General features: G+C 47.5%; 1 protein-coding gene and 1 long non-coding RNA gene across 9 annotated transcripts in view; one reads left to right on the top strand and one right to left on the bottom strand.

The window, feature by feature from the left end:
• The window catches only part of LOC139764378 (cytospin-A-like), a 394,738-nt gene that overhangs the window by 299,531 nt on the left and 73,807 nt on the right, over window positions 1-21,400 (bottom strand). The gene's annotated exons all lie outside the window — the stretch shown is intronic.
• LOC139764267 (uncharacterized) lies at window positions 4,698-5,443 on the top strand. The gene is made up of 3 exons (XR_011716336.1): window positions 4,698-4,840; window positions 5,006-5,136; window positions 5,289-5,443. It is a non-coding gene; the product is annotated as an uncharacterized lncRNA (long non-coding RNA).

The raw sequence follows: 21,400 nt of genomic DNA, 5'->3' as shown, positions 1-21,400 counted from the left end.
GTATTTAACAAGACAAACCCAAAATTTCATAAAAAGAGCACAACATTTTTATGTCTATAACACCTGAAGATGATCGTGCTGTCTCAAACTTTTACACAATGATTACTGGTTCATAATTTGTAACGCAGCTGTAAAGATACCAAAGCAATTACTCATGAAATACTTCAGATACAAACGTATAATGCAGCTACAACATATTTCACCAACCCATTCGTGACAACTCACTAAATGAATAATCACAATACCTTGAACATGACACGTCAACGTCAAAGTTGATCAGTTGTCTGCATTACATTCGAACACTCTCGGCTGGTACAGTTACAGTAGTAACAATCTTAATTTTTTATGTATAATCAAAAATTAACAATTTACATCGTCTAATCATTCCTAAATTTCAGTAACTTCAGCCTTTCAATCAAACTCTCGTCTCCGATAATGTCGTGAGTCACTCCGTGTATTTGCTACCCTTCATAGAAAACGTACGCAAGACCGCAAACACAGAAAATGATCACTACAAGTGAGGGTAAACTCATAAGTATTTAATCTCCAAAAAACCCCCCCAACCCAATCTATAGCCCATACTTCGCAACTATCATTCCTTCAAATATACCCATTTTTGCTCCCCATTATCACTCAAAATCTTTCACACTCCATCCTTTCACCAATATGGTCTTCCGTTTCTCCTTGTTCCCTCAAAACTTCTGACACACATATATCCTCTTTGTCAACATTTCCTCACTCGTTCTCTCCATATGCCCTCTTATTCATTATCATTCAAATGCTAACTACATCATTGAGCTTGAATACGATTCGTAATGGCTCTTTTCATTTAAACGTTCCTCACTTCCTGAATTAACTCACACAATAGGAATAAATTAACTTTAAAAACTATGCAACTGATGCGCGTCTTAAAACAGGGACCACGTGCACAGTGAGAACAGATGCGTGTCTTAGATGTGCCATTACTGGCTCAGGTCAGGTCTCTGTTTGCCAGTATATTGGCGCTTTTAGGTCGATGTGTGTGTTGAGGACGATGTATAAGGTATGTGTTTTGTTTCTGTACTTTGTATACGTCTGTGTTCAACATGTGTGCTTAAATCCAATTATGTTGAAAACTTTACTACGTATAGATGCGTTTATATTCGTGCTGGAGGAAGATATTTCGACGGACTTGGCCTTTGACCTGACCCTTTAGGAACGAGTCAAAGGCCTGTCCATCATACCCGAGGGTCGTGCGTCCTGCTGAAACCATATAACTGCACATGACAGCTGACACAAACACTTAAACACATCAAAGCATCACAAGTATGACACACACTGACCAAAGCATCAATGTAACGATGAAAACTTTAGCTTTACATTACCCGGTGTGTTGAGGGTCACTTCCTCTGCTAAGATAACTTCATGACGACACTCACCTCATCCCTACAAGAGGCGCCACAGCCATACCCGCAGGACACCCCGGTGCCGCTTACCTGCTGGGGAGAAGATAAGATCATGAGCATGATGATCAACAAGATGGAGAAACACCTATTACTGCCGGCAACGTAAATACCGCAGGGCAGCCATCTTTCTCCCAGTTTGTTTAAACACATCAAATGATAGACCCTCCTCTCAAATGCATCACCTGATAGACCCTTCCTTCTCACTGATATATCGTTCTCATAGAGAATGATTTACCTTTATATATAAATCATATACAAAAACAAAGGAGAATGGGAAACCCAAGAAGACGTGGAAAGATGAAGTGAAAGATATTGTGAGTGAAAGACGCCTTAGCATGCAACAGGGTGTGAAGCTTATGTCGTATACAAGGGGCCACGTTCTGCCAACTGGCTGAACCTGGTTATGTGAAGCAGGCAAGGAAAAGAACGGGAAGGTGTGTAGGGTTTAGTTGTGAATAAAAGGCTTCAGTTTTGGTACGTAGAACATGACGTCTACGGTGAGGATATGGGCAAATGTGGCTGTTCTTCGTCAGTTCTTGGTGCTACCTCAATAACGCTCTTAACAGCGAACAATATATATATATATATATATATATATATATATATATATATATATATATATATATATATATATATAGGATAAAAGGCTAAACAACGTGGAGAGGGTGTTAGGTAGATATATTCCAGGTACACGTCTTGAACCTCAGCGTGTTGCCATCACAAATCTGTTACTGTGATTAATGGCCACATAATTCTCCCATTAAGGAATATAAATGTACACAACAACACTACGTACGAATGTTAAGTTCTCACATATAAAACTGAAACCGGTTAGTCACCAGAACGCCCATCACACATGGTTGTCTAAGATTCAGACATAGTCGTCCATGCAGCCGACGTGGTTGCAAGCACTCATCAGCCTGCGGGCGCAGCAGGGGTGCACAGGGGAAGTGAGGCAGTAACAAGCATCAGGCTGACACCAGTCATTTGTTGATGCTCCTTCATGCAGTCACCTGACTCACTTTGCATAATTCGGCACCTCAGACCCGCGTCGTGCGGTAGCTGGCTGATCGGCTCGTCTGTCACCTTCATGGCTACTCACCATCACCTTTCCTACTTACATGTTCTGCATGTAAGCCAGGCTCCTGCTGCGCCAGGCCCCCCTCACTGGGTTCTCCTTCACCCGTCGGCTGGGGGCCTCACAGGCGCTTAGGAATTCGCATGTTTACACTTACCAGGAAGCGTGTGCTGTGCACAGATATATCTCAGTCTTCATAATACAGCTGGCAGTAGACATTCTAGGTGCAGCTAACACCTCCAGTGTAATAATCTTGTCATAATTATTAAATACGAATATTACCGTTGTCTGCATAACTCATTAAGTTCTTCAATACCTACAACAGAGAAATTACTACAGTCTTTACCCTACTTCCGGCACAGCTGAGGGTATGGTAGGTTGTGGTGTGGTGATGACACAGCTTGTGTGTGGTGGGTCATGACCGGCACCGTCTGTAGGCCTCTGTCTTGCACCGTCATTAACAACTAAGCTGTGAAGTTCTGTCTTGCTGCTGCGACAGTGTCAACTCATCTGGTCTTGATTCACACTCATATATAAAAGGAGATCGATCATATTGCAAGGTGCATATTACGGTACAAGTCCTGATGCTTGTCACTGTGTGTATACGACTCAAACTTTTGGATCATGTGTGAGATGCGTCAGTGTACGGCGTCACGTGAGGGATAACACGCATACAAACGTTCATACATACAGACGTTCATACATACAAACGTTCCATCTTCACAACCTTTCCATACACCACCACAAGTCATTAACGTCTGGCGATGACGTACATTACCTAGAAGCATGATGAAGAGTGGAACCTGTGGCGGCATCATACTCACATGTCACATGATAGATTCACAAAAATACAGATAGACAGACAGATAGATAGATTGATAGATAGATGGAAAGATAGACAGGCAGACAGATACACAGGTAGATAGATACACAGGTAGACAGATAAACAGACACACAGATAGACAGATACATAGGGACAGATCTACGTCAGGCTGCTGCTCCTCGCAAACACCACACGATGCCTCCCCGCCGAGCCTACCCAGGCACGGGCCACAGATCGCCGCCCCTGACGTAACTATCACCTGGATCGACCTCGAGTGGACCCACAATTAGGCGGACGTGGCCGCTGGCTAATTGATTGTCCACCCGCGACTGATTAATGGCTTCTCGCTGGATGATTTCTCTTGAAGTTGCGGCGACGGCGACCATGGCGGCGGCGGCAGCAGGTACAGAAGGCCAGGGGTTCAGGCGCTCCTTTGTACACGAAAGAAAGTTACAGACATCAGACCGTCTTTCCAGGTGCCACCAGCCACACTGTAGTCTGACTTGCCTTACATTTTCTTCTTTATTTTAGCAGACACAGAACAGGTCGAATCTTGTATCCCACGTGTTTCTTTACCCTTATCTATCCGAGGCTCTCTGCCTTCACACACACACACACACACACACACACACACACACACTCTCGTCCGGCTGAGTTACCTCCGGTGTGGCACTCCTGCTGTCTTCGCCTCTCACCCCTGTGACATGGGTGACCTGGGTCACAGGGGACACCATGTGCTTCCTGGTACATCGTGGTAGCTGCCTGGGTCTACATCAGCAGGAGATGTACTCTATAAGCTCCTGAGAGGCGGAAAGTAATGGTGAAAGGTTGTAGTCAGTCCACCAGTCACTGAAGAATTACTATTTCCCCGACGTAAACCACAGACACCTTCGACGAAGCAGCAGTATACTCGGCTGTAAACCCAAGCAACGATGAAAGACTAAGAGAAGTCATGACTCAGGTCATAAACAACACAAACTTGTCCGCAACTTTCTCTTATCTTAAAAATCTTTGCTTTCAAGAAGCAGAGAAGAGGTTGGATAACGTATTTGGAGAGCGAAATCCTCAACCCATCCACAGGACATTGGTGGCCTGCCAACGCGGCGGAGGACGACCCGCCAGCCACCGTAAGTCAGGCTAGGAGTCACCGTAACCTCTCAGTATGGTGTGGGAATTAACGTGTGGCTCTCCACAAAAACTCTGGACTCGGCCCCGCCACCGACCCCACTCCACGCCCTATACGGTCTCTGTAAATATCATTTTTTATACCCCCTCCCTCTCCCTCCCCCTCCCGGGAACTTCTACAGACCCAGAGATAACACGAGAGATAAGGTCCCTCTCACTCCCACCCCAAATCAGGGCTTTCGTGGCCCTGGGCTGCTGGTAGCTTATTAGTGTAAGGCTGGGGAAGGTGAGGGCAGACTTGTAACTCTGGTCATGATGTACGTATGTGAGGAGACGCGAGGCAGCGGAGAGCAGGGCAGACCAGGTCAGGTAAGGACGAACAGTAAATATTTTCTATGTTTTACCAGAGTTGTTGATGTTGTTGTTGTACGTGTGATATTACTACAACGACTGAAGATGTGATGATATTAACTGCTCTTGTGCCGGAGCTTTACAGCTACAAAATACTAAGTTGATAACCTGCCGCCACACCAGAGGAAGCAGCAGTACTGCCACCTGCCGCCACACCAGAGGAAGCAGCAGTACTGCCACCTGCCGCCACACCAGAGGAAGCAGCAGTACTGCCACCTGCCGCCACACCAGAGGAAGCAGCAGTACTGCCACAGGTAAATGTAACACACCTGTACACGTCTGATCATCTGCATCATCACTGACATCAGAACAAAAACCAACAAAGAAAACTTTTTGTTTATATTATTCAAAACTTTTCTTATTATTTCCAACGTACTCCACAGCGACGTATATTTTCTTCTTCCAGTGAGATGTTGCTCTGTGAAAGCCCGTCCTAATTATGGCCATCAAGATGATGGCGTGTTTACTGAGCTCACATCAGACGCATCTGTCTGCTGCTGGCCCGTCTGTGATGCACACAATAAAATCTCACTGAAAAAAATTCTGACTTCTTAAACATTATTTTCCCAGAGGACTTGTAGACAATCCCGAGAGTTGAAGTGCTCATGTGACACATCATAACGTCTATATACGTGGCAACATCAGACAATAAGTTACATTAAATCTTTTACCAGGACAAACCTGCTGACTGGAAATTACATCACTGGTAAATAAATACAAGAAGAACGATCCAATTAGCTGTCTTGTCCCTGGTTGGCGCGTCTCCTCTTGAGACTTGGTTAAAAAATCCAAAGCTATTTTCTTATCATGGGCGTATTTAGCTGTCAAAACTCCCTCATAAAAACTGGTCGGGTAGGTCTCTGCTGCCACTTTACTTACCCAGTGAATTCCAGGACACCACACGACCATTCACGGTGTAGGCAAATATGTGTATGAAGGTTTTTGTGATGGTTTTAATTTCAATGAATATTCATGGCAGTTTTATGAGGGAAAACTGGAACATTTGAATGTGAAATATGCATTTCTCTGTACACTACCGTCTTGAGCAACACTGACGTGTAGGGGTAACTTGACCAAAGTGTCCAGATGGTAATAAAGAAGAGCCTGACTCAGCCAGGTGGCGACGGAGAAAGATTCAAAGTAGGCTGGTGGCGACAACGGCATTCACCATAGCCAGACAGATGGCGTCAACGGGATTCAATATAGCCAGACAGGTAGAGGCAACGGGATTCAATATAGCCAGGCAGGTAGAGGCAACGGGATTCAATATAGCCAGGCAGGTAGAGGCAACGGGATTCAATATAGCCAGGCAGGTAGAGGCAACGGGATTCAATATAGCCAGGCAGGTGGCAGCAGAGAAGGGTTGGACGCTCTCAAGGTGACGACAAAGAAAGGTCTAATAAAGTAAGATGGCAAAAAGAGTGTCCACCAGCCAGATGGCGACGAAGACAGGATATGACACTGCGAGTTGGCAACAGTGTAAGGTTCAACTGAGGCAGATGGCGACGAAAAATAATTCAACACTGGCGTTAACTGCGCTGATGGCTGGACCCCGGACGTCCACATATTCTACGGTGGCCAAAGGTACTAAGACAGGCACACGGCAGCCACGGACACTCCCCACGTACCCCTGAAACATCGAGACGCACACATGTCGCCCATCACAACACAGGAAGTCATCCAGGGAACAGTTCTGAAAACACATTTATAAATGCCCAAACCCAACACCTTGTCTGCCTATTTTTCAATCTTTGTTGACTTATCAGCGTAATACACAGTAGGGAAAGAATCATTCATCCTTCACCACAATGTTTATACAGGAAAAGAACAGATCTTCATCGCAATGGCCATACAGTTCGTGCTGGCTACACAGGACAGACGGAAATTGTGGCGAGGTAGTGCATAGTCGAACAACCTAAAGTACGGCCAAGCTGGCCACCTCCTAGCTTGCCTCGACCCCAGACATGTGAACAGGTGGGAGGTAGAGGGAGTACCAGGACGCCACAACCACGAATGAGAAACAACTACAAGGCGTCTGCCAGGCTAGCCAGGTACTAGGGAGGGTAGCTACTGCTGGCACACCATAAGTCCCGACTCCTCCTCAACACAGAGTCAGGAACAGACCCTCACACGTCCCAGCACTGTGGTATTAACGCCTAACATGGCTATCACTTGTAAGGACAACAACCCCAGTGGAACATACGAGAGGACCAGAATCTCTCCAGCCTGACCAGGAGCCAGAGGTCACGACAACAGTTGTCACAGGTCAACATGATAACAATCTCTCGCATACAACCACCACCACTGTCATCCCCACCACCACCAACACCACTGTCATCCCCACCACCACCACTGTCATCCCCACCACCATCACCTCCGACAACACAAGTACCAGCGTCACTACCACAACCACCATTACCACCACCATCACGACCACTACCATCAACAATTGAGCCAGTCATCAGGACGACAAGGGCGACGACTACCACGACGACTACTGTCGAGGCGTCGTGCCCAGCTTGGCGCTGGCCTCCCGCGGTGATGACGCTATTCATGTGGCCCACATACATCATGGTGTGTGGGGCTCCTGGCGGCGCTGTGACTCTGCCTACACAAGACAGATAGCACTCGGGCACGTCTATACATGGCCGCTGTGTAGGTGTGAAAGACATGTGTGTATGGAAGTGGCCCAAATATGTAAAGTTATGTGTATGGACGCAACACATGAGAGGCGGGAGGCTGGGTATAGGAACATGTGTAGCCATCATATGCACATGTTACTCCTGAGGCACAGACCCTTCCCCACTACCTCCCGTAATGCTATGGAAACTGTAGTGTGTGTGTGTGTGTGTGTGTGTGTGTGTGTGTGTGTGTGTGTGTGTGTGTGTGTGTGTTACGAGTTCCTGCCAGTAAGGAACCACTATAAACGCCGAAGCTCCGCCATGTTGACACACCACAAGTCAGCCCCTAACCCCCATGTTCCAGTAACCTTATTAGAAACGCTCGCCTACTCCACACTTACAGCGAAGAAAAATAAACTCGTTTAAATCTTCATCCTCAGAAGAATTTCTAAACACATCGCCAAAGGAAGTGCTGAGTTTCGACCTCTAACGTGACACCATCAACGTAACTGACTAACTAATGAAAGTGTTCATGTATTATAAGTTATGAGGAAGGTGTGTAGCGCGGCCGGGCAGGGGTGAGGGTGCCTGACCAGAGGACACCACGGTGTCGGAGGGTCGCCTCCGTAATCCGTTGTGAGGGATGGTGGCGACAGACGTCCTCCCGGCCCCAGCGTCACCGTCACACCCTCGCTCCTCGCCCAACATGGCAGCCTCAACGCACTCCTGTCCGGGTAATTATGCTTCCTCATACCCACCCTGCGAGGTATATCATCACCAGGAGCATTATGAGTATACTCGCACGTGTCGTATAACCAACCACAGTCTTACCAACCAAACTGTGGTCTGAATATCTTTCGTAGCACCGCACGCCGTACTTCAACATGAGCACATCGTGATGGTTAAAGGAAAGTTGGGATGGTACATCGCCTCAGTAATACTGGTAACAGTGATGGTGATGATGAACGTAAGGATAGTGAGGTAAAACCCTCGTCCCAGCACGACTGGTCTTCATCAAACACGATCTTCCTGCTTTTCTTTTCCGGTCATGTTTGTCCTGTACACCCGCACGGTCCCCTCTGGTGGTCGGACCAAGTCTTCACACACAGTTCTGGCGACTGTCACGGTCCCTAGTGTGTGTTTGTGAAGCGCATCTCAGCGACACCTCAGCGTAAAACTACCGCAGTTGTCTTCCTAAAACCCAAGTACGTTTCAAGGAACTCAAAAAGCTTTTCAAGTTGCCATTTTACTGTTATAGAAACTTAGAGAAGTACTAATTACCATTTATCAGTACATCACATGTCAAGCTATAAATATTACATCTTCAGATGAACAAAACGAACACAGAAACCAACACATTACATAAGAGATACGAATATGATGAATACTATTCAGTCACCACCAACAGTGTACATAACGTTACATTTCATCTGGAAATCCTTCGTTCCTCAACAGCGACTGAAGGCTATGTTGTTTACTATATAAAACCACTTCTGGTTCTCATGTGGATTTGCCCGATAACCCCGGCCAGGTCTTTGTTCCCCGCAACCCGCTATCATCACCACGAGGGTATCACACACACACACACACACACACACACACACAAATATATGCCACAGCAGAAAGTCCGTAATCTGGACCAATTGCTTTTGCATTTCGCACACATCTTCACTCTGTGTCAAGTCTAACTTATGGACAAAAATATTCAGTCAGTTCACCGCAGACAGCTCGCCACCCTTCTTGGAAAGACCTTCGCAGTCCCCTAGGGCGTAGGGGGTCGAGACCCACCGCTTCAGAGGCAGCCTTAAGGCGTCCCCTTGAGACCCCTTGTGGTCCATGCTCTATACTGCACCAGCCTCGCCGTCACCAACTGGAACGATCTAAAATTCTACTTCAGTGAATCTAAAGAATTGTATGAACGTTTAAACTGCGACTTTGTTCCTGTGACTTTATTTCCTAAATTCGTGAGGCTGTACGGGACCACGTCCTTGACACAAGCCTGACAGATGGCGACGCCCACAATGAAGGGCGTGAGGTGATGCTGGTGGGGAGGGCGCGCCCCTCGAGGTTGGAAAGGGCGAAAGTGGGGCTGTGGGATAAACAGAGAGCGAGAGAGAGAGAGAGAGAAAGAGAGAGAGAGAGAGAGAGAGAGAGAGAGAGAGAGAGAGAGAGAGAGAGAGAGAGAGAGAGAGAGAGAGAAGGGTGGGTGAGAGTCATCAGTTGAGGTTAACTTACGTACGACAACAAATATGGTAAATGCATCATACTCCCATTAAGAGGAGGGCGGTGATTTATCACGGGGGGGTAGTGTGTGGCGATGATGGGGAGTCTGGTGTGTGGTGGTGATGGAGTGTGTGTGTGTGTGTGTGTGTGTGTGTGTGTGTGTGTGTGCCAGGTGATGGAGGAGGAGGGAGCGACCCACAGTGATGGTGGTGGTGATGGACAGCGGTGATGGGGGTAGGTGGACGTGGGACTAGTAAAACAAAGTCCTCAGAGTTACTTCCATAGACTTCCTTCATGGACACCAGGTGGAGGAAGACTCGTTTGGCATAAACATGGATCATTCTTGACTGGAAACGTCAGCCTTGATTACCTTCACTATGAGAACACAATCGTCCGGATGAATGACATTTCGAGACGATAATACCAATTTTCTTTTTCTCTTTTTTTTTTTTAATTCAAAAGCACATCCGAGTGAATCCTGTCTGAGTGATCAGTGGGCGGGAGGGTGGGGAGGAAAGTGCTTGCTGACACCCATCTTGTGAATGAAGTGATATTACTCAGGTCCTGGGGGGTGAGGCAGGAGTTAATGTTACATGAAGGAAAGGCAGAATCTAATGGCGTGGTTCCTCCAAGCTTCATTAAGTCCAGACCTGACCGTTCGCTCGGGCCAGACCCCGCCGACTCGCCCCGTGGTGAAGCGGAGGGCAAGATGTCTTGCCCAGGTTAAGCCAAGGTGTGGTTTAGAACACAGTTCCTCAGAGCTTGAGGTAATCAGTTTGAACCACTGCCGGAGGTTACCATCAGACTCTCCTCCTCTCACCTTACACGACCAATCAAGTGGCTCTTTCTTGAATCACCAATTCATCTATGACGTCGTTACCTTGTTCCAGCAACTCATCACTGTGTTTCGCTTCACATTTGATTGATCGATTCTTACTGCAGACCGGAGAACTGATGTCAAAATCGACCCGCACGATATGTAAGCTTCTCTGTTTTAATTCGTACTTTATCTGAAAGTAACTCCTAACATCGAGCTCTGACGCTGACATGAGAGAGCCTCACCAACAACGAAGTTGTACCCAAAGGTGTTTCTAGCAAGTCATCATTATATATGAGAAATGATACACGTCCAAACACACTACCCTGGGGTACGCCTTTACCTCAGCTAACCTCGAGAGGACCTTCCTTTATGAACAGCAAAGCTTTCATCACACAAAAAATCCTCAACTCACTCAGATTCAAGATAGACTTCTTGAAAACTTTTCCTTAACTATAACAACTCCTATTGACACAAACATCTATTGTTGATCTTTTGATTATTGATCAAACTGTATTACTGAAGACCTTTCTTATTAATACGACCGTATTAGCGACGACCATTCTTATCAGTAAAACACTGCCACAGACATACATTCTCCAACTCAAACTCAACCCTAACTAATTTAAGCTTTCCACTGGCCTTATAGTTAGTATTTGGTGATTAAAGTGTATCAATTATACTTCTTTTTCCAAGTTTCTGCTTTGATCATGTTTTTATCTAACTCTGATTTCTACGTTTGTTTCTAACCAATTCCTTCCACCAACTCCTGGGTCTCAAATCACCTTGACCTGTCGACACCTCCATCTCCCCACTCCAGCATCGCCATCTATGTAACTGTACAGACTCCAGCAACACTAGGTATCTCCTAGTGCTATCAACATCTGCCACAGTCAGGCTTATCATGTGTATCTGGCAGCATCGCCTCCCAGCAACACCGTCGGTCAGATATAAAATATGATTAGCACCCGGGAAGACTCGATACCTGACTTGGACTTTATAGCCTACTTTACGACGGTGCAAAGTTTATGTACTTGATCTTGGCAGGCAGTAATCTGGCCCACCTTACAGGGTGCAGATAAATATCAATGACTGCTTGATCATGTGCTTCACACACACCCTGCCGCCCGTTATGTCCCCTCGCACAGTCCACCGATGCTCACATATTCAGTAATGATTCCTGGCTCGTCGGCTCTTTGTATTCCTAAGACTCAACTAATGTGTGCATGTTGTGTGATGCTCCTCCCATCACGGCTTCTTGTGTTCCTCGGCATCCGAGAGCTTCCCCAAGTGTCTGATAATGTTCAGAGGCTGTCATGCCTTGGCGATTGTTACTGAATTTCGGATCAGCCCGAAGTTCCCACTCTTGTTTATGTGATTATCTTTAGATGGACAGTACTTATGAGATCCCATGGCGGCAGACAACTCTAGCTACGTACTGCCTTGTTGTTCAACTAACCTTTGTATAATCTTTAGATACAATTGGTCTTTAGACACGTTCAGCTACAGGCCTGGAGTAGTCATGATGCTGGGTAATATCTCTGTCTTAACAGTTGTGGACCTCTTCATGGTGGCTGAGGATGTGCAACACTGGCTCTGCATCGCTGCTGCTGCAGACTGACACGGCGCCACCTGCCTTCCTACCCCGCTTATGTAAGGTGTATTGAACACATTCGTGCCACGCCGGAGGAGGCTTCTACTGTGAATTCTTTGGTGTAAGCATAAGTTTGCTGGAGACTAGATATGGTCTAATGTCTTATGATGGCGCGCGCGCCCACAAACACACTCACCAATGCACGAAAAAGGGGGAGGAGGATGCTTCGCCACGAAGACATAGGAACATTGTCACATAGTAACAATGCTCCAGAAGTTTGTGCCAGGAGAATGTGGTAACTGATGTTTACAATGGCTTAAGACAAGTAAGATGCAGTGATACTGTCCTCTACAGAGTTTGACACAAGGGTGTGTGAACGCTGCTGTTTACAGAGATTTACATAAGGTCGTGGTAGTACTGCTGTTTACAAGGATTTACGGAGGGATGCATCGGTATGGCTGGTGTTTACAAACGTTTATATGGCAACAAGGTTGTTTACAAAAGCCTGATTTATCTAGACCCTGCTATCCCAGTAGCTGGGGACATACGTATGCTTCTTAAGTCTCCCTCAGAAGGACGCAATGTTGTTTTTTGTTTATTTCCTCAATCTCTGCAACAATCATGACGTCATCGCACGGCACAATGAAAATGGCCTTTGACTTGACCGTGAGGGTCAGTGTTGTCACGAACGTAGCGAAGATGATGATGTGATGGCCTCTGATTACGGGTCAGGTCAAAGGCCAATTTTAAGAATTAGATTTAAAGTATTTTCATCGTTTAATATTGGAAAGTATTGTCGAGAGTATGGTGGTTGTAAGGGTGCAGTGGTTACGAACTTTGAGGTACCGCGCAGAGGTCAGGAAAGTAGTGAACGAGGATCAAGTGAAGATAACTTTGGCTAGGGTTGTAGGTTGTAGTGAAGAATGGCATCTTGACTCTTGCCTAGCGAAGATGATGGCGTTATGACGATGGTATCTGAAGTGAATTTAGATTTTTCAAGTGGGTAGTGAAGATGACCTTGATGGTTTGGTCGTCAGTAGCGATGATCATAGTGTGAGAACATGGAGAAGCTGAATCCGCACGTGAATGTTGGTATTTCTAGACAATCTGTAACATTATATGAAAACTTCCGCATCAGAATGTCTGTGTATCTCAACTTCAAGGGAACTTTTTACCGCTGTTGCCGAACGGAATAACGGATTTGTTTTATCCTCATCATCACTACGGGATGGATGGAAGGGCGGCAGCGTTACAGCCGCTAAACATACAAAAGGCTCACAGCCAAGGATGATTCCTGCTATACACCAGGACACAAAGGTTCCTCACAGTCACGCCCAAGTCACAGTCATGATCAAACCGGTACCGTTGATGGAGGCCTCCCTGATGACGTAGCGACACCTCCCAGTCCCCATCACAATAGCGCGTCCCTGACGACATCCTGGCTCTTGTAAAGGTCAAGGGAAACTGTAATGCAGGAGGCAGCTGCAGCAGCATCCAGTGGTTGACTGTGTCGAACGATAATTACTAAAAAAGACGCAGACGTAACCGTTGGTGTCATGTACAGCGCTATCAATCCTCACACAGCCACAGTCATCTACCCCCTCACACCACACCATTTAGATGTGCACTTTCTAAACAAGGGTGGGCGAGACAGGCATCAAGCCAGGCATACATGAAGCAGCGGCTCATCATGTCCTCAAATGAAGATCGAATGGGCAACCTCGTTGTTTTTAATGGTATGGCCCAACGACGTGACGAGGCGGAGGGAACTCTGATTCATCAGACCTTCGCTACACCGACCAAAAGCCCTCCTCCTCCTCTGCCACATGCTCGTTCCTGGAACGAGTTGTAACACCCTGCGTCGTGACATAGTGACAACATGACACTGGCAGGGTGGGTGTGGCAGCGGCCACGGTCTGCGAGGGGCGGAGGCAGGGAGTGAGGAGAGGGAGGGGGGACTTGGTAATTACTTGAGTGCGGTCAACCGCTCGGATAGAGGGACGACCCAGCGCGGGGTCTTTAGTCATGGTTATGAATGCGGGCGGCCATCGTCTGGTGCCCCGACCTCTCCCGCCCCTCTCCTGTTTGCTGAGGGTAACTGCTGTTACTGTTGAGGGTAACTGCTGTTACTGTTGAGGGTAACTGCAGTTACTGCTAGTGTGCGTTGACACCGGCTGCATCAACATCAGCGTTGACATGTGTTTGATCAGTCTGTGTTAACGTCTGTTAGTATGTGCTGAAGACTTGTGTGTTGTCGAGAATGCCACCATTCTGGTGTACGACAGCTTACGTCGTCAACACGGTCAGTCTGGTGCAGCTGCCACTCGCACCATAAGCGCTGGTGACACCACACTTGCCACAGGTCCTGCGTAGCAAGGGTCGTCTCCAGAGGGGACCAGGCAACAGGCCACTCCATCATGCCTGTCAACGTCAGTATGTTGTCGTTGCATCGTCAGCACCGCCTCCCACTCCCCATTGTAACACCGTCGCCAGCGGCCCTTGACGCGGGATAAATGATGACACACTGTGATGCTATCGTGTACGCGAAGCTCGCCCGACCCCTCGACGCTGGTCACCTCCGCCTGTAGCGTCTAACTGATGGATCCCCCAAGCATCAGTTGATAACCATCTGACGGGCCATTCAAGGTCATCCTTCTTATCGCTTCTCCATCACACGACACAACTTTTCATTTCTGTAAACAAGTCGACGAGGCAGCCAGTCGATGGCGTATAATGAACAAGCTTAATAAGGATACGTGGAGGATCTTCGGCATGAAGATGTCACACGCCTTCAGTCGCGTCACGTCTGAAGTTGTCAACAACACAACGAAAACACTGACGAAGGTAAAACTAAAGTACAGGTCAAGATAATGAAGACAATAAGACAGAATATGTAGTGCCAACGTAAGACAAGAAGCCAGTGAAGACAAATTGATAAACAATCATAACTTCTTAGAATAAAAAAAAGGAATTTTAGTTTTGTCCCAAAAGAGAGTTCTTCCGTGATCCAAGAACATTAATCAACACACAGATGACATGGTAGGAAGTGTGTGTGCTACGAGAGGTCGTTACCTGGGGAGGACGACCTTCAACAGGACGACACTGATGGAGGACGACCTTCACCAGAACGACATCGGTGGAGGACGACCTTCTCTAGGACGACATCGGCGGAGGACGACCTTCACCAGTGGAAACATCGGGTGGGGAAGGGTTGCCAACTTTAGTCTCCGGCCACTGGGGTCAACCAATCAAGCAACAGTCTTGACCCTGCGGCTACCCCCATCCCAGCTGTGACCTCCCCCGTCCCCAAATGACTGAAATGACCTCATCTTGACCTCCACCACCCGTTCGCATCCACAAGTCGACATAAACAACGTGTGCGTCTAAAAAAAAAATCAATATAAATTACAATCTATATTCACCAAACAGTTTACATTTGACCCATCTTGATGTCTATAATCTTTAACAACTTTGATTGTTTATGTTCTCTTTACTGTTGACTCACGCCCTGTGAGTGTTATGAGGCTGGTGGCTCACACTCACGCTGGCTCTGCTGGTGTGTGTGAGGGCCCCGTGACCCCAGGAGATGAGAGGGTGATGATCAGTTTTGTTGTTGTGACCCAAACTGATGGAATATTTACGGACGGGAGATGTTTTGAGCGAGGCAGGACATCAGGTTAGAGTTTTATCTTTTTATATATACGAAGCAACATGAGGGTGCTGGCTGGCTGGGTGAGGGAAGCTACATGAGGGTGCTGACTGACTGGGTGAGGGGAGCAACATGAGGGTGCTGGCTGGCTGGGTGAGGGAAGCAACATGAGGGTGCTGGGTGGGTGGGTGAGGGAAGCAACATGAGGGTGCTGGCTGGCTGGGTGAGGGAAGCACAGCTGCCAAGACTGGCGGTGATTGTTTGTCCAGACGTAACTGCCACAGTTGAGGATAACTGCTTGTTGGGATGCAGCTGGTTTGGTGAATCTGTTCCTTTTTTCGTGGACAGGATGGCGACAGGGGCGACACGCGCTGTTCTCATGGCTGTATGTGTTCTGACAAAAGAGGGTTGTTCTGGCCCCGCGTGGCTAAGGGAATAACGCTGAGGAAGGATGCTTTTAAAGACCGCAAGTTGTGGATGAAGTATGAAGGGTTGAAAGTATCATGGATGAAACTCTTACCATCGATGCATTTGTTACACTTGTAGTTTGTTGTTTTGACCTACATCTTCTGAGGGTTATAACTGGTTGATTGTTTTTGAAGTGTTAATCATGGTAGAAGGAAGTTGTTTGTCTGGTTGGAATTCCTGTGGATAAGTTGATTGTTTTCATGGGAAAGTTTTTAATGGTTTAAAAGGGTTGTGCTCAACAAAATCATAAGTACTGGTTGAATGTTGTTACCTTCATAGAAATGTGTTATGGTTGAAGCCGTCTGCAATGAAGAAAGGATCTGTATCTTTTGCATCAAGTATGCAGCTCGTCTCATGAAGTCGTCACTATATTTAGAAGGAGCGGTAATGGCTGAAGTAGGCTGTCTGTGTGAGTGGAGAGCTGTGGCCGGAGGAGAGGTGTGGGCGACAGCTGCAAGCCAGAGACTTGAACAGGAAGTTCTTCTTTCTTTTACAGATCCTGGCTGCTGCTGCTGCTGCTGCGTGTAGGAGGAACAGGGTGGAAGCACACGTCAGTATGAGCAAAGGTCTTGCTTTAGAGAGCGGTGTCCCGTCACATTACATCATTTGCCTCAATAGAGATGAATCACCTGATGTGGATGCGTAACTGGCAGTGATGATGATCAGTAAGGACGGTAGCTGGGAGTAAGATCTTACAACAGGAGGAGGTGCCCTGAGAATGGGAGGACATCAAGTGTCGAGTGTACAAGAGGCCTGCATGATGGATGACTTGTCACAGGCTGATGCCTGGATGTGCAACATGTTCTCCAGCAAGGAAGTGGAAGGAATGGCTGGCAGGGTCAAGGGTGGTGGTGCCACTGCTGGTGATGGTGGCGTTATGGGTGGTGGCGGCGCTGCTGGTGATGGTGGCGTTATGTTGTGGCGGCGCTGCTGGTGATGGTGGCGTTATGTTGTGGCGGCGCTGCTGGTGATGGTGGCGTTATGTTGTGGCGGCGCTGCTGGTGATGGTGGCGTTATGTTGTGGCGGCGCTGCTGGTGATGGTGGCGTTATGGGTGGTGGTGCCGCTGCTGGTGATGGTGGTGTTATGGGTGTTGGTGGTCATGATCTACGCAGTGTACCATGGGTAGCGGTGGCGTATTAGGGGTGGTGATGGTGGGGTTCTGTGGGAGCTGGTGGCGTGGCCGATAATGAGGCGTAGTCAGGTTTCCGTGGGTGATGGTGAGGCGTAGCTGGGTTTCCGTGGGTGATGGTGAGGCGTAGCTGGGTTTCCGTGGGTGATGGTGAGGCGTAGCTGAGTTTCCGTGGGTGATGGTGAGGCGTAGCTGGGGTTTCCGTGGGTGATGGTTGTGGTGCGTCTAGGACTCAGACGTGACTCATGCAGTCAAGTGGTAATGGAGCTGGTGGGATCCTTGGCTATGTTGACTGTTGATGTTTTGGCCAGCATCAATGGCCGCCGAGGCTGTAGTATCTCTCCCAAACGACTCATCCATCTCTTCTAACTGTCCTCTCTTCAGCGTCAAACAGCTGACTTATCAAACAAGAGTAACTGAGCCATCACGTCCAGATAAGGGCACAGGCCCGCTGTACACACGTTACTTAAGGTGTAGATACAAGTGATGAGACGTTCCGAGAGTCACTCAGGAGCATAACGCTGGTCCTCTGATGCTGCGGCACGACCAGCCAGCCAACCCTGCCGCGCTACGCATCATGTGGTCCTCCTCAGATCGGTCGGTGCACCGGAGCTCAGTTCAGATTCGACCCAATGATTCTTTTAGTCTTCGAACCAACGACTCGAAACGAAACTCTCAGGATTTGGATCCAGACAACAGAGTGCTCAGCGAGGAGGTGACTGCACAAGACTGTGTCACAGGCACTTCCCGTGTCGACTCGGCCAGAGAACCTGCAGTGCTGAAGTGGCGAATACATGACATGGAAAACGAGGATTGGTCATGACGAGAGAAAACTGTCGACCAGTTTACGATGGGCTAAGTGCTGAATTAGACTGTTAAGATGGAGTACTGATTCGACTGAGGAGATTGGAGTGACGACCCTGTTTAAAACACTAGGGCGCCATCTTTATTATCATCTGTTGTAAAACATGGAGGCCATGTTACGAGGCCAGGTCTTATCACCCGTCACCCACCACCTTATCACTGATATCACCAGCCTTAGACCCACCCTATTATGAGCAGTGAGTCAACACGTAATAACAGATTATTAAAGAGGTGATATGATGAAAGCCCAGGTCGATGTTATCGATCACATCTACATACTTCCTGTGGCATGATGGACATGTCTTCATGTCGCCGGGGTCTCGAGACTTGGCTCAGCTCGACATCAGCAAATCTGAGAGGTTGACGGGGACGGTGGAGTGGCAGGACCTGTGTGGCTGAGTCTGCCTCGATGTAACTTAGGAATTATCATACAAATATTTCATAAACTTCACCAACTTCATAAACTCTACTATGATCGCATGAATACCATCTGTGATCTCACTCTGTGCCACAGTGTTCACGATCTGTGCCACAGTGATCACAATCTGTGCCACAGTGATCACAATCTGTGCCACAGTGATCGTATGAGAGCAGTAGTGTGGTACACTAAGATATGCACCAGCCTCCGTGGGTGAACATTGCTCTTCAGGAAGAACCTCTTGACTAACACGACCATAATATCGTCGCCGTCAGCGCGATCCAGCCAGTGTTGCATGTGTTGAGCCTTGCACGCAGAATGCAACACACCCGATACCGCTGGGTTCGTGTGGCCGACGCCAGACGCCCGGGTCAAGGTCAGGCTGATAATGAAAAAAAAACAAAGCTACTTCGTCTTCTCGCCAGAAGTCTGGACGAAGACTTTAACATGTAAATAGTTCAACATATCTGGGGTATATCTTGAAGACGTGTTGAGGAAAACTGGGAATCGTTTTTCTCAAAATATTTCTTTATGGTAATGGTTAAGACAGAAGCATCGAGGCTTTTATAAATGGTTATTGAGGTTTGTGTTATCTCCTGGTCCTGATAATGATAACTAGATCACCCGGACTGACAATCATAGATAACAGCAATGTGATCAAGGTGATGGTCAACTGTACATGGCGGTAACGGGGTCAGCAGTACCTCATGACCGTCATGATGGTACATGGTGTCGGCAGTAACTACACCCCCGTCAGCAGGTGTTACCGTCCAGCCTACAGCAGGAGGAGCAACCACACGTCTCACGCCAGAACGACCCTCATTCGGCCGTCGGCTGACACCCGCCAGGAACTGCAGGAGACTTAGCACGAACCGCCACCCTCCACGCCCTCCTCTGACGCACACGCCCTGCTCCGGAGGCCAGAGCCAGTGGCCTCCTGACCTCACACGTGAGAGATGTACTTGGCCTTCTTGACGCCCATGTAAGCCCCCGCCTCTCTATCACCTCAATGACTGTTGCTGAAGTGCAGCGAGTGAGGCACGCTCAGCCATGCAGAGGAACACCACTGGTGATATACGGAACACTTGCTAGAAGTCCAGCTGGACACAGATGGTGCACAGGACTGACTGTGTGCCAACCAATGGTGCAGAGGACTGACTGTGTACCAACCAATGGCGCAGAGGACTTACTGTGTACCAACCAATGGTGTAGAGGACTCACTGTGTACCAACCAATGGTGCACAGGACTCGCTGTGTACCAACCAATGGTGCACAGGACTGACTGTGTGCCAACCAAATCACGTATTGCTAACATAAGTTTGCGTTCTCCCAGGATGGATGCACAAACTGGCTCAGTGGATGTACAGAGTAGCCCAGTGGATGTAGAGAGTGACCCAGTGGATGTGCAGACTCGTTGGTTTACAGCCCAGTTGGTGTACAAGCTGGCCACGCCCACACCCATAAACACACCCACTTACATACACAAATGTACACACACACAAACTCCATGCACAAAACCACATGCGTCCACACAAAGCATGAAAATAAAGGGCATGTAAATACGAACGCACGAACATATCTCATGTATACATGAAGAAAAAAAAATTGCTGATTTTATCATGACCTTAAATGTTGAGGAACATGATTATCAATAAAGTTTAATAAACAATTGTCACTTCCAGCCGGCCACTATCGTCTGCAACCACAACACAAAGACCCAACACAACCAAATGCCCGAGACGAGGTGTGCACAGACCCACGATGGCATTATTCATGGTCCGCGCCTTATATGCCCACGTTGTGGGTAAACCATTTAGCAGATCTCATGCAAATTTTGTGAATAACAATAACTTTCCATGCTAATGTTATGTTGGGCAGTTCATCCAACCGTGTGTCCATGTACTAGTGGGTTCCACCAGTCCATCCACCCATGTGGCCCTGTACTGTGTGCCGTGCAGCCAATCCGCTGGGTTACACAGCCCAAATCATCTACCTATATCTAACTTCTACGATATTCATGTATTTCCCAGGTGTATAACATTGTGGTTTTGTATGGAGATTCTGACACAGATCTTCACTTCTTCTTTTCCTTCTTAACTAATGGGATTACCTGCACTGTGGGAGGCAACGTCAGAACCCGTCTTCGTTTATGCCTAATAAACCAACAGTTAAGATCTCCATTACGATAGTTTGTGTGTGGCGGAGATCATCTGGCGATAGCAGCTCAGGTTCAGTATGGACACACGGAACCCGATCATTTGAACGTATGAACTGCTGTGTATGGTATATACGCTGACGGATTGCCTTAAATATACGGTATAATCATAGGCGTTTAAAATGCAACAGGATGTAAATAGGCAATTACAGAGCCTTCGCATGAGTCAAAAACCATGGATGTGAAGCACTGGGGAATACAAGCTGACGTGTGTGTGTGTGTGTGTGTGTGTGTGTGTGTGTGTGTGTGATGTAACTATTTGTTTCATAAGTTGTGGTTCACATTCCCTGTATATACTTGGTTTATAGTACTCGAAACTAGATGACGATCATATCGATGTGTCTTGTAAATATGTTCGAGTCGCGTTGTTTATGAATTCGTGACCTGGCTGGCCTGACCTGTATGACCACAGCTGCAGGTCAGCTGGGCAAGTTGCCGGGAAGATGTGGTTCAAGAAATACTATATACCGAGAACGACAGATTTACGTCTTTATTTGTGCATAAAACACACAAAAACT

The sequence above is a fragment of the Panulirus ornatus genome, chromosome 49 (genome assembly GCF_036320965.1).
Source record: "Panulirus ornatus isolate Po-2019 chromosome 49, ASM3632096v1, whole genome shotgun sequence".
Classification (NCBI taxonomy): Eukaryota; Metazoa; Arthropoda; class Malacostraca; order Decapoda; family Palinuridae; genus Panulirus; species Panulirus ornatus.
The sequence above is the reverse complement of the archived record's forward strand: the minus strand, read 5'-3'. Positions and strand labels throughout refer to the sequence as shown.